Source organism: Heteronotia binoei, chromosome 2 (genome assembly GCF_032191835.1).
Source record: "Heteronotia binoei isolate CCM8104 ecotype False Entrance Well chromosome 2, APGP_CSIRO_Hbin_v1, whole genome shotgun sequence".
Taxonomy (NCBI): domain Eukaryota; kingdom Metazoa; phylum Chordata; class Lepidosauria; order Squamata; family Gekkonidae; genus Heteronotia; species Heteronotia binoei.
Window position 1 is genome coordinate 37,504,599 of NC_083224.1, and position 12,684 is coordinate 37,517,282.

The window sequence follows — 12,684 nt, forward strand, 5'->3', positions numbered from 1 at the left end:
AGGAGCTGTTTTCTGTGGCCCCAGAAGGTCAGATCAGAACCAACGGGTTGAAATTAAATCAGAAGAGTTTTCAACTAAACATTAGGAAGAACTTCCTGACAGAGAGAGTGGTACCTCAGTGGAATAGGCTTCCTTGGGAGGTGATAGGCTATCCTTCTCCAGAGGTTTTTAAACACTTCAGAAACATCAAAACCACAGATATGTCGATCAGATTTGAGACTTGAAGACTAACAGACTTGCTGTAGTACAAGGTTTATCAGACGGGTACTTGAGGGTTCATAGGATGCATGAAGTCAGCAGGTATTAGTAGACAAATTGAGACAGTAGGGAAACTATTCTGAACAATGGTTGTTACAAAAGGCCAAGAAGGCAAGACGTACATGTTGTGGCATTTCTGTGAAAAGCCAAAAGTACAAGCTATGCACAGTGAACCCCCTCATGACGACAGCTGCATCTGTGTTGAAATTCTGGCTAATACCGTTCAGTTCTAATTCAGTTATTTATGCTGCAATAAATCAGTTAGGCCGTTTTCCCACTGAGCTTACCTCGGAGCGACGTCCCTCTTCACCGCGCAGCGTCTGTGCGGATTTCCCACCAACTGCTCCGAGGCTGCTCTGAGGAACCAGGAAGTTCCCGACCTTTTGCATCGCAAATGGAAACCGCTAAAAACCAGTTTACGTTAGCGATGCAAAAGCCGCGACTCTACTTGGTTACTCGGAGCAGCCTCGGAGCAGTTGGTGGGAAATCCGCGCAGACGCTGCGCGGTGAAGAGGGACGTCGCTCCGAGGTAAACTCAGTGGGAAAACGGCCTTAGTCTTTGAAGCAATTGTAACACTCAGTCAGATCTGGCTTACCAGGTGTCCTGCTTCAGTGGAGGGCCTCTCAGCCCACAAGATTTCTTCTGGTGGCCAGCCTTGGTCTGGCACTCTGATAAAAATGCACCCAACCACTGTGTTATGACAGACAAGCTGGAACATGTCCAGAAGAGGGCAATGAAGATGGTGAGGAACCTGGAGACCAAGTCCTGTGAGGAAAGGCTGAAGAAACTGGGTATGTTTAGCCTGGAGAGAAGACTGAGACGTGATATGATCACCCTCTTCAAGTACTCAAAGGGCTATCATATAGAGGATGGCGAGGAGCTGTTTTCTGTGGCCCCAGAAGGTCGGATCAGAACCAATGGGCTGAAATTAAATCAGAAGAGTTTTCAGCTAAACATTAGGAAAAACTTCCTGACAGAGAGAGTGGTACCTCAGTGGAATGGGCTTCCTTGGGAGGTGGTAGGCTATCCTTCTCTGGAGGTTTTTAAACAGAAGCTAGATAGCTGACAGCAATGCTGATTCTGTGAACTTAGGCAGGAAGGAGGGCAGGAAGGGTTGCATCAGTGCTTAGTTCTTGTGGCTCTTTCTTACATGCCCAGGGAAATGTGGTTTGCCCCTTTGGAGTCAGGCAGCAATTTTTCTCCATCCCAGTCATGCCAGGGATCCTGGAGAGTTTTTGTTTTGTTTTTTGCCATCTTTAGACCCTGGGGTCACTGGAGCTGTGTGTAGGGGGGGAAGTATTTGTGAATTTCCTGCATTGTGCAAGGGGTTGGACTAGATGACCTTGGAGCAGTTTTCCCTCTAAACCAAGTTAGCATGAGCTAGCTCACAGTTTTTTAGCCTTCAGCTCACACATTTTTGTCTTAGCTCAGGAAAAATGGCCCCAGAGCAAACTAATTTATGAGTAGCTCACAACTTCAACGCCAGTAGCTCACTAAGTAGAATTTTTGCTCACAAGACTCCACAGTGTAGAGGGAGCAGGTCCTTTCCAACTCTATGATTCTATAATCCCTTGAAATTAACATCATACAATAAATGGTGATCTGATCAGGGCTTTTTTTTTTTAAAAAAAGCAGGAATGCACAGGAATGCAGTTCTGGCTGGCTTGGTGTCAGGGGGTGTAGCTTAGTATGCGAATGAGTTCCTGCAGGGCTTTTTCTAGAAAAAAGTCCTGTGTGAAACAATGGTGATGTTGGGTGTGTGGCCTAATATGCAAATGAGGTCTTGCTGGGCTTTTTCTACAAAAACCGCCCGGGATCTGATCATGTAAGGCTTGAAGATCTCCCCCCCAACATCCATTCTTACTCCTTGATTCCCAGTGTTATATAATCTGGCCTGAGTGATATAATAGCTGCATCATTTGAGTAGCAGCAGTAAAAAGGGGGAAGGCAGTGAAATCGCTCTACCCTTCCTCTTCTGTCAGTGTAGCTCCATTGGCAGAAAAGGCAGGAGTGGGTGACTTTGCCCCCTTACTTCTCCTCACCGTAGCCCTGCTGTGTCCTGCATGGCTGTTAATTCCTGCAAGTCCCATGACTCTAAATATCAACTTTCCTGGGATTCAAAGAGAGCGCTGGAGGGGTGAGTGGAGGGAAGGATTGGCCATCATTGATGGATTGCTGCAACCAATAGACAGAAATGGAAAGAAGAAAAAATTATATTCCAAAAACAGCAGGGTATGTTCCATGAACATATGCAGTGCTGTTTAGGAAGTAGCAGGGGATGAGGGCAACTGCAAACCTGTACCTTGTGTGTGTGTGTGTGTGTGAGAGAGAGAGAGACACAGAGACACAGAAAAAGAGAGAGTGAGACAGAGGGTGAGGTCAGACGTTCATAAAATCCCGCTACGGGCATGAGTGGAGTCCGGAAGCATGTCGGATTTTAAGCGGTTGTCCAAACGTCAGCATCTGCGAATGGTGGTTAGCTCGTTCGAGTCCCGCGTTGAGATGACTGGGGCGCAGACTAATTTGATACTGCTTTAAATCAGGAACAAAATCCTTCTGACAGTTCCTGAGCGGAGTTTCTCTGTTTGAACGCTCCATCGTTGGCGACTCGTCAGAAGCGCACCACCGCTTCCCTCCCAAAGCCCCTGCAAGTGATATCACTGCGGCAGTGAATGAGCGAGCGAATGTTGGCTCGATAAATCATTTACCCGCCCTTATGTCCGGAAACAAAAATCACTTTTGAAAGTAGATGTGAACTAGATGTGAACTGATTTGAATTCCTGGGTTCTTTTCTGCACGCGTAGTGCTCGTGCTGGAAAAGTAATGCCAATGGACTAGCAAAACTTTAGTGATCTGACCCATTTAAAAGCGAAGCGCTGCAGATAGCGGGCATCACTGCGCCTGCGCTAATGCAGATTGACGTCTCATGAAACGAGGTCCGGTAGAGCAATCTGATCGACCAGCGACAGGACCCACATGGGACAGAATGGGAGCCTGTTGTCTGATCGGAAAATTGGTTGTGCGGATTATAATACAGGCGCGTTGCAGATGGATTTAATGGTGAGTGTGACCGCACCCAGAGACACAGAGAAAGAGGTCTTGAAAAAACACATGCATTCTACTGCTCAGAGATATAGGGTGTTTTTACATTCAGTTTGATCCAGAGTTTTAGAGTCTTCAAATCGCCTGCCACTGTTCCGCTTTAATTATTTTCCTTTTACATTTAAGTGTTTCAATTTTTGGGCGGGAATGTGTGATCAGAGGGCAGTCGGAATACCAGTGCTTAGTTAAATGTATACGATCGCTTGGAAATCATGTCAACGCTGCAAAAACAATACAAATTTAAATTACTAAATGAGGCAAGCAATGATATGTAAAAATTTCAAGTGCTGTCAGTTCTCACGCAAATTACTGGCTTTTGGAGGAGTCTTTTAAAAAGCATGAAAATTTCTACAATACAAGTTTGAAACACCTGTAGAGAAAAGACCAGATCAAAACTAGTGTCCAGAAAAACGTTGCAGCAGCAGCTCCGAAACTCATCTCACCAAAACAAATGTAGATGCTTCGGGCAGCAACGATGCAAAACAGTTGTGAGAACGTTAGATAATGTAAAAAGTGACTTTCCAGAGTGGTGATAGTCACAAACTGTCAGTGTAAAAATACCCATAGCTTCTGGATACCTTTAGAAGGGAGGTAAGCCCTGAGAATGAAAGCCCTAGTAACTGGCGAAATTTTAACAGGGTGTCTCTAAAAGGCCAAAATAGGAACTCTGTGGCACAGAATGGTAAACTGCAGTTCTGCAGTCCAAGCTCTGCTCACGAGTTTGATCTCGGCGGGAGCCAGGTTCAGGTAGTTGGCTCAAGGTTGCCTCAGCCTTCCATCCTTCCAAAGTTGGTAAAATGAGTACCAGCTTGCTGGGGGTAAAGTGTAGATGACTGGGGAAGGCAATGGCATGCCACCTTGTAAAAAGTCTGCCAAGAAAAAAGAGCAGAACTCCCCTCTTGCTCATAAATGTTCAGTTTTTTTAAAATGACCTCCCTCCCTCCCTTAGATGTGAGCAGAGAAATACAATAAGATTCCACTTCATGTCTAAGTTGGACCTTAGAGAAACTACTATTCTCTCATGTGACATAACTCCATGGGTTGGTAACAACTCGGGGCTTGCACAGGAGACTACCTTTACCTTTAAAAGGCAAAAGTAGAACAAAAACAGAAGGAAGTGATGATTACTATGCAAGTTACTAGAAAAACTGGAGTATCCCTAATGAATAGGAATAGTTCACAAATGCAGTATACGCTGTTGGTAGACCTAGCTGCACTCCTAGGTGCTTATGTGGAAGTAAGCCCTTAGGATTCAGTAACATGGGACTACTTCTGAGCAGAGTTTTTAAGGATTGTTCCCTTGGTGACTTAGGGCAGTGGCTCCCAACCTTTTTGGCACCAGGGTCTGGTTTTGTGGAAGACAATTTTTCCAAGGACAGGTGAGAGTGCTGGGGTTTTTGCTTCCCCAAGCTGCCCCCACACCCTGTCCCTGCCTCCTCACAGGGTCTTTAAATGAGGGGTAGGCAAAGGTCACTTCCGTGCTGCCCCTTCTGCCTGCCTGGGACGAATGAAAGAGGTAGTGCTTTGGAGTGTAGCTGCGCTGCCTCTTTTGTCCACCTGGGACCCAGACAGGCAAAAGGGGCAGTGCGGTGCCTCTGCCTCATTCCACGGCCTGGTTGCTAACAGGCCACGGACTGGTATTGGTCCATGGCCCGGCAGTTGGGGACCTCTGACTTAGGGGCAGTCATTCTCTCTTAGTCTGACCTGCCTCACAACGTGGTAAGGAAGGAGGATGAGAGGGGGAAATCATGAATCCTGCCCTGAGGTCTTTGCAGGGAAAGTGGACTTTAGAATTTCATTGATAAGAACCCCAGTTCCAGTAGGGTTGCCAACTTCAGGTTGGGAAATTCCTGGAGATCTGAGGTGAAGGAAGGGAGTTCAGGAGTGAAGTCATGCCATGGAGCCCCCCCCCCCAGCAGTCATTTTCTTCAGGTTGATCTCTGGAGAACACTTGTAACCCCAGAGAGCTCCAGCCCTCACCTGGAGGCTGGCAGCCTTAGAAAGCAACACACAAAAGCTCATAAATGTTCAGTTTTTAAAAATGACCTCCCTCCCTGTCTTAGATGTGGGCAGAGAAGTACAATAAGATCCCACTTCATGTCTAAATTGGACCTTAGAGAAACTACTATTCTCTCAGCCTTGGGCTCACATTTGAAATGAAGAAAATAAAAGTGAATGCCAGTACTAGGAAGCAACATCAAGGCAGGCCTGGAGATCTCTTGGAATTACAACGGATCCCCAGTCTACAGAGATCAGTTCCCCTGGAGATAATGCTTGCTTTGAAGGGTGGACTTTGTGACATTCTACCTTGCTGAGTGAATTAAGTGGACAGTAAACTGGGGGAATTTGTCTGCATTTTTAACCAATGCATTTTTAAAATCTGCATGTTGTTTTGATCTTGTTAATAGACTGTTATGTTGTTTTTAGCTGCTTTTAGCCTTACAGGCAGATAAGGCAGAGTATAAATAATTCAAATAAATGAATAAATAACATTCAGGATCTGGTATTTATTTATATTGATTCCAAATAAACTATTTCTTGTGGTTGTTCCGGTACAGAATTATAGATGCAGTACAGATTTTCAACAGTGTGACTGCACTTCCTCCAGAGTGAGTCCCAAATGAAAGTCAATGACAGAACGTGGGTCCAACGCTGCAACAAGTCAAGATGCCAACTCTGTCCCCATAGCCATGCTGACAATACAGTAATGGGACCTAACAATGTCATCTCACTCACTTGAGAGCCAGTTTGGTGTAGTGGTTAAGTGTGCGGACTCTTATCTGGGAGAACCGGGTTTGATTCCCCACTCCTCTACTTACAGCTGCTGGAATGGCCTTAGGTCAACTATAGCTCTTGTGGATGTTGTCCTTGAAAGGGCAGCTGCTGTAAGAGCTCTGTCAGCTCCACCTACCTTACAGGGTGTATATTGGGGTGGGGGGAGGTAAAAGGAGATTGTGACTGCTCTGAGACTCTGAGATTCAGAATATAGGGCGGGATATAAATCCAATATCATCATCATCACCATCACCATCATCATCATCATCATCATCATCATCATCATCATCATCATCATCATCATCATCATCATCATCATCATCATCATCATCATCATCATCATCATCATCTTCCAGCATTGTGCATGCAATCAAATGTTAGCAATGACCTTCTACTTTCTGCACTGGACAGTCAGCCCCTATGCAATATAATAAATGGACAGAAATCTGACATTAAATGGTAGGAGAATGTTTTAATCTTACAGATCATTCCATGGTGACCTAACAGTGGCAGTTCTAAGAAAATCCCAACTTTAAAGGGAAATTACAATGTGAGACTGCTGAAGTTGAGCTCATTTGCAAGTTCAGAATTGCACCCCCAGGACTGAATAAGAACACAGGATTCTTGTTTTGCTAGAGATGCTAATTTTCTGCCCCCCCAACATTTCCCCTCTGCTGTAATCAAGCTGGTTACAATCCGCATTTAGATTCAAGTCCGCTAATAGAGTCCAACAAGATGTTCAGGGTCAAAGCTTCCAAGAGTCAAAGCTCCCATGCCTATGCATCCTTTACAAGTATTCTTTACAACAGCCCTGACTGGGATATAAAGATTCAGAGGTCTCTATTCCTACTTGGATCTGAAGAAGGGAGCTTTGATCCCCTTGAAAACTTATCCCCTGAAAATCTTGTTGGTTTCTTAGTTGCAATGGGATTCAGATCTAACTGTATTTTCTAGGTAATGCCTTCTTGGCGGGTCATTAGTGCCACCTACATTGAAAACAATTAGAAGGCCTGTACGAACTGAAATTAGGGCATCCAATTCCCTCCCTTTAACAAACAAACAAAGGCTGTGATCACACACACTAAATAATGCACTTGCAATCCATTTTCAGTGCACTTTCCAACTGGATTTTGCTAGTTCACACAAGTAAAATCCAGTTGGAAAGTGTATCGAAAGTGGATTATTTAGCGTGTGTGATCACAGCCTTTACCCTGGCCCTTAGCAGTTGGGTAAAGCTAGTTTTGAGGCTCAGCTTCATACATTTGCATAAACTTACTTCGTATGCTGTGAGGTAAATTCTGTCAACGTAACAAAAATCTTTTCTCTTGTGACTGAGTATTTCAAGAAGGTTTCTTACAGCAGGATTGCTAGGTTGGACCGAATCTACATGTTTTTTGAGGGGGGGGGGCAAAATTAAAAAATGACACCCCTTTTGGGCCATTCTATATTATGGTCCCATAGAATACAATGAACTCCATACCCAATTTGGCGCCCCCCCCTCTGTTGGCGCTTGGGGCAAGAACCCCCTTTGCCCCCCCCCCCCCAGATCCAGCCCTGTTGCTAGGTCTGGGTTGGAAAAATACCTGGAGACTTTGGGTCTGAGAGAGGGTGGAGTTTGGGGAGGGGAGGGGCCTCAGCATGGTCCAATGCCATCTTGAAGTCCACCCTTCAAAGCAGCCATTTTCTCCAGGGGAGTTGACCTCCGCCAGCTGGAGATCAGTTGTGAAAGTGGGAGATCTCCAGGCTCCACCTGGAGGCTGGCAACCTAATCTTACAGTCATGTTTTTATACCTCATAATAGCCATAGCAATAATAGCAATATAGGCCAACAGTCATTGCTGTTCCAATTATTATCTTTGAAAAAGGATTTGTGCATTTGCCATGCAAGTTCATAGATAGGTGGCCAATTTAATTGTTGAGAGCAACAGTTAGGTAGACTGTTAGAACCAGTGAGCTGGAGGGAGATTCAAATGCTCCTGAAGTATAGACACTTTTTAAAAAGAATATGGCAGAAGATTTCTGTTCTTTTGTTGTCTGTAAACGAGCCCTCAACAACCAGATTGTTAAAAAAAAAAACTAGAATGGCAGACCTGTAAAGCAATACTATGCCGGTAGGTGGCACTGCAGTCCATGTTACTGCTTTGGTCTGCACTGGATGAAAGCTCTTTGCTCTGCTAAATTTTAGGTCAATCGAATGCCGGCAGGAAGATTGGGGAGGGGGGGGAGGGATATTCGCCAGATGACATGCGTGTTGTAAGTAGAAATCTGGGAATCTTTCCAGGGTTTTGGTTCTGTAAGTGCTTAGAGTTAGTTGTGGGGCTGGGATTTAAGATCTGCCTGTTATGTAAAGACACTGAGTGGCTGCAGCTTGCTGGAAAGAATGGACAGAATTGCAAGAAGGCCCCTCCCCCAACCCTCCCACTCTTTAGCATCCCAGTTGTGTGCTCTGACGTTGTTTGATTTGTATTTCAGTGTCTTCATTTATTTAAAACATTTATTTATTTATTTATGGTCCTTCGAAGTCTTGTTGAACATGTAGTAAAATTACTGGTGGAAACAGCTAAGCCCTTCCTTTCTTTTCCTTTCCTGCGATTTGGGTCTCTTAGCGTTTTAATTGCAGTACTTCAGTTGGAATTAATTTTGTGCAGAATGAAAATATTCTACAAAAAAAGATGCAGTGCTCAAAAATAATCTGTTGGATTTAGAAGTTTTCTTCTAAAGGAAAAGGGAGGAGGGAATCATACTGATCGCTAAAAGATTATGATGGGGATCCAGAGCCGGATTAACAATTAGGACAAGTAGGCACTGGCCTATGGGCCACAGGCAGGCCCATCATGTGGGGTTCTGGTGCCTCAGGCAGAACCCCAACGTAGCCCCCCCCCCAACCTTGGGAGCAAATTAATCACTCCTGCAAAGCACACGCATGGCAAGATTATGTAACTCCGAGTTTGGTACACGCTGGGCAGGAGAAGCCGCGTTCCTCCTGGGCTTTGAGGGACCGGGGGAGCTCCACCGATCCCTTAATGCCCAGAAAGAACACTGAGCGCCTTCCCCTGCCCAGCGTGCTCCAAGTCTGGAGCGCGCTGGGCAGGGGAAGCCATGTTCTTTCTCGGCTCTGAGGGATCGAGGGAACTTCTCCGACCCCTCAGAGCTGAGAAAGGCTCAGGGACGATGTGAGCAGGGACTGGGAGGGGGCACCCGCCTCTGCCCCTGCTGTGAGCTGGTGCCACAGGTGGTTGCTTAGTTCACTGACTCCCACGCACCGGCCCTGTCCACAGGGATTCCTATCATGCCTCAGCATGTCCCGACCCCCTCCCTTTTATCACACACACCATCCACTTTCTCCTGTGGAAGCTATCTAACCCCTCTCTTCTCCTTGTGTAACAAATGTTGAGTCCAGTGGCACCTTTAAACCTAGGACTGCCATCTCTGAGTTAGGAAATACCTGGAGATTTGGGGGGAGGGGGTGTTGAAGCCTGGGGAGGCCATTTTCTCCAGGGGAATGGATTTTGGTTGCCCAGAGATCAATTGTGATAGCAGGAGATCTCCAGGTGCTACCTGGAGGTTGGCAATCCTATTTAAGGCCAACAAAGTTTTATTTGAAGTGTGAGCTTCCTGAGGTGTGCATGCACATGAAAGCTAACACTTCAACAGCGCTTTTTTTGAGCAGGAACACAAAGGAACACAATTTCAGCTGGCTTGGTGCCGGGGGTGTGGCCTAATATGCAAATGAATCCCTTTTGGGCTTTTTCTGCAAAAAAAGCTTTGAACCTCAAATAAAACTTTGTTGGTCTTTAAGGTGCCACTGGATTTGTGTTCAACTGCTTCAGACCGACATGGCTGCCCACCTGGATCTTCTCCCAGTATAAACAGCGGTGGATTCTGAGACCCATCTTCCTGTTATTCTTCTCAGTTGCTCACTCTAAGGCTTGATTTAAGTGAGACAAGGGGAGACAGAGCAGTTCAAGTGCTGGATTAGGATTTGGGAGACTCAGGTTTGAATTCCTGTGCTGGCATGGAAGCAAACTGAGTGACCTTGGGCCAGTCATTCTCTCTCAAGCTAACCTACCTCACAGGTTTGCTTGTGGTGGTGGCTACAAGCATAGACAGCTTCAAGAGGAGACTGGATAAGCATATGGAGCAGAGGTCCATCAGTGGCTATTAGCCACAGCATATTGTTGGAACTCTCTGTCTGGGACAGTGATGCTCTGTATTCTTGGTGCTTTTGGGGGGCACAGTGGGAGGGCTTCTAGCCCGACTGGTGGACCTCCTGATGACACTTGGTTTTTTTTGGCCACTGTGGGATACAGAGCGTTGGACTGGATGGGCCACTGGCCTGATCCAACATGGCTTCTCTTATGTTCTTAAGGATAAAGTAGACAAGAATGTTATAAGCCATTTTGTATTCTCATTGGGGAGAAAAGCAAGGCTGGCTATTTCCTTTAAGGAAGAGATTCTTCCAGGAAGGAGTGAATGGGTACCAGGAAAACAAGGACACCACGTTGGGGATCATATGCCACCTATGTATAGCTTCCGTATAGCTTCAAAAGTTGGACCCAAAAGTTTCTTGTACATCAACATATCCTTAATCTGAAAGCTCTCTTAGGCCAAATTAAATGTAATGACAGGAGATCTGATCAAGATGGGTAGCTGTGTTAGTCTGTAGCAGTAGAAAAGAGCGGTAGGACCTTAAAGACTAAAAAAATCTGTGAGCAAAATATGAGCTTTCACAAGTCAATGAGTCACAAAAGCTCATCCCCTTCCAAAAATTTTGTTAGTCATTAAGGTCCTACTGGACTCTTGCCCTTTTCTATGGACAGGAGACCTGTTAATGAGCCCCAGGGCTTTTTTCTCTGAGCAGGAACGCACAGGAACGCAGTTCTGGCTGGCTTGGTGTCAGGGGTGTGGTTTAATATGCAAATGAGCTCCTGCTGGGCTTTTTCTGCAAAAAAGCCATGTAAAACAATGGTGATGTCAGGGTGTGTGGCCTAGTATGCAAATGAGTTCCGGCTGGGCTTTTTATACAAAAAAGCCCTGATGTGTCCTCTGCTATTTTTAAAAATTAAATTGCAGCTGTGGTGGAGGAGAAAAGTGCCATCAGGTTGCAGCTGACTTATAGAGACCCAGTAGGGTTTTCAAGACAGGCTGTTCGGAGGTGGTTTTGCCAATGCCTGCCTCTGCATAGCAACCCTGGTATTCCTTGGTGGTCTCCCATCCAATTACTCTGCTTAGCTTCCAGGATCTGATGAGATCAAGCTAGCCTGGGCAGCTATGCACACCACCAGTTGAGACCAGAACTTTGCTCCCATGTCGATTTCATGGTCTGAGTCATGGGGGGAGGGGCGGGGAAACATTGCATCTGACCCTCATCATAAACGCTGTTGGTACTTCTCGTAATTTGAAGATAGTTGCTGGAGAATTTTAAAATGCATATAGCGATCCAGATCTCTAATGGCAAGAGGGCCATTTAAGTGATCGGGATTTGACCTCATAGTAAAAAAATCTGTGGACTGTTTACAGCAGTACAAACGTGTAGCTGGTGCTGTGTTGCTGTCACATTCTGTACTAGGTAACGTGTCTCCTGGATTGTTGCCAGTGCAGAAGAACATGAATAGCCAATAGGTTTGTCATGAACAAAGGTGGGTTACTGGGAAAACTGAAATGTCTCTTGTTTAATGGGGTAAGGAATGTAAAGCCCCTCCTCTGTAACAGGTAATTCTTGGGCTGCCTTCCAGTGCCTAATATAGAAATCTATTATCATCTATTATCTTGGCACTGGAAGACCTGTCCTACAAAAAGGAAACATACATAAATCATCTGCGGCTTGTAGCTTTACTGCATGTCAGGTCCCATTTGTAAACTTTTAGTGGCCCAGCTGCTAAATAACATTTCCCCCGCTAATTGTCATTGTACCTGTCCACCTCCCTATTCAGTGCCAGAACGTATCTCCTGTAATAGTAAGTTCCCACACGTCCCATCCTCCTTTTTATTTAAAATGGTATATCTCGTCTTTCTCCAACAGAACCAATCTGCTTTCAAACACACACTTTTTGCAAATAAAATAAGCAATATGAACAATTGTTCAAGGTTGTGTTGTGATAATATTTTTAAAAACAGGGCAAATCTTGGATTCCTTCAATGGCAAAGTCATATATTTGGATACTGGCTTCAAGCCTGAGATCACATGCATCTAGAGTATACTGTTCTGGGCTAGGTAGAATGATGGTCTAGGGTTGCCAGCCTCCAGGTGGGGCCTGGAGATCTCCCGCTTTTACAATTGATCTACAGCTGGCAGAGATCATTTCCCTCGGAGAAAATGGCTGCTTTGGAGGGTGGATTCAATAGCATCATACCATGCTGAGGCCATTCCCTTCCCCAAACCCCACCTTCTCCACCATCCACTGATATCCAGGAAGAGACTGATATCCAGGAAGATACCCCTGTACTTATTCCCAAGCCATACACCCCTGGAATGTGATATTGCAATGTAACCCTAGAATATTAATTGGATACAGCAATGCCCATTTGAATTGGAATGGTCTTTCTTG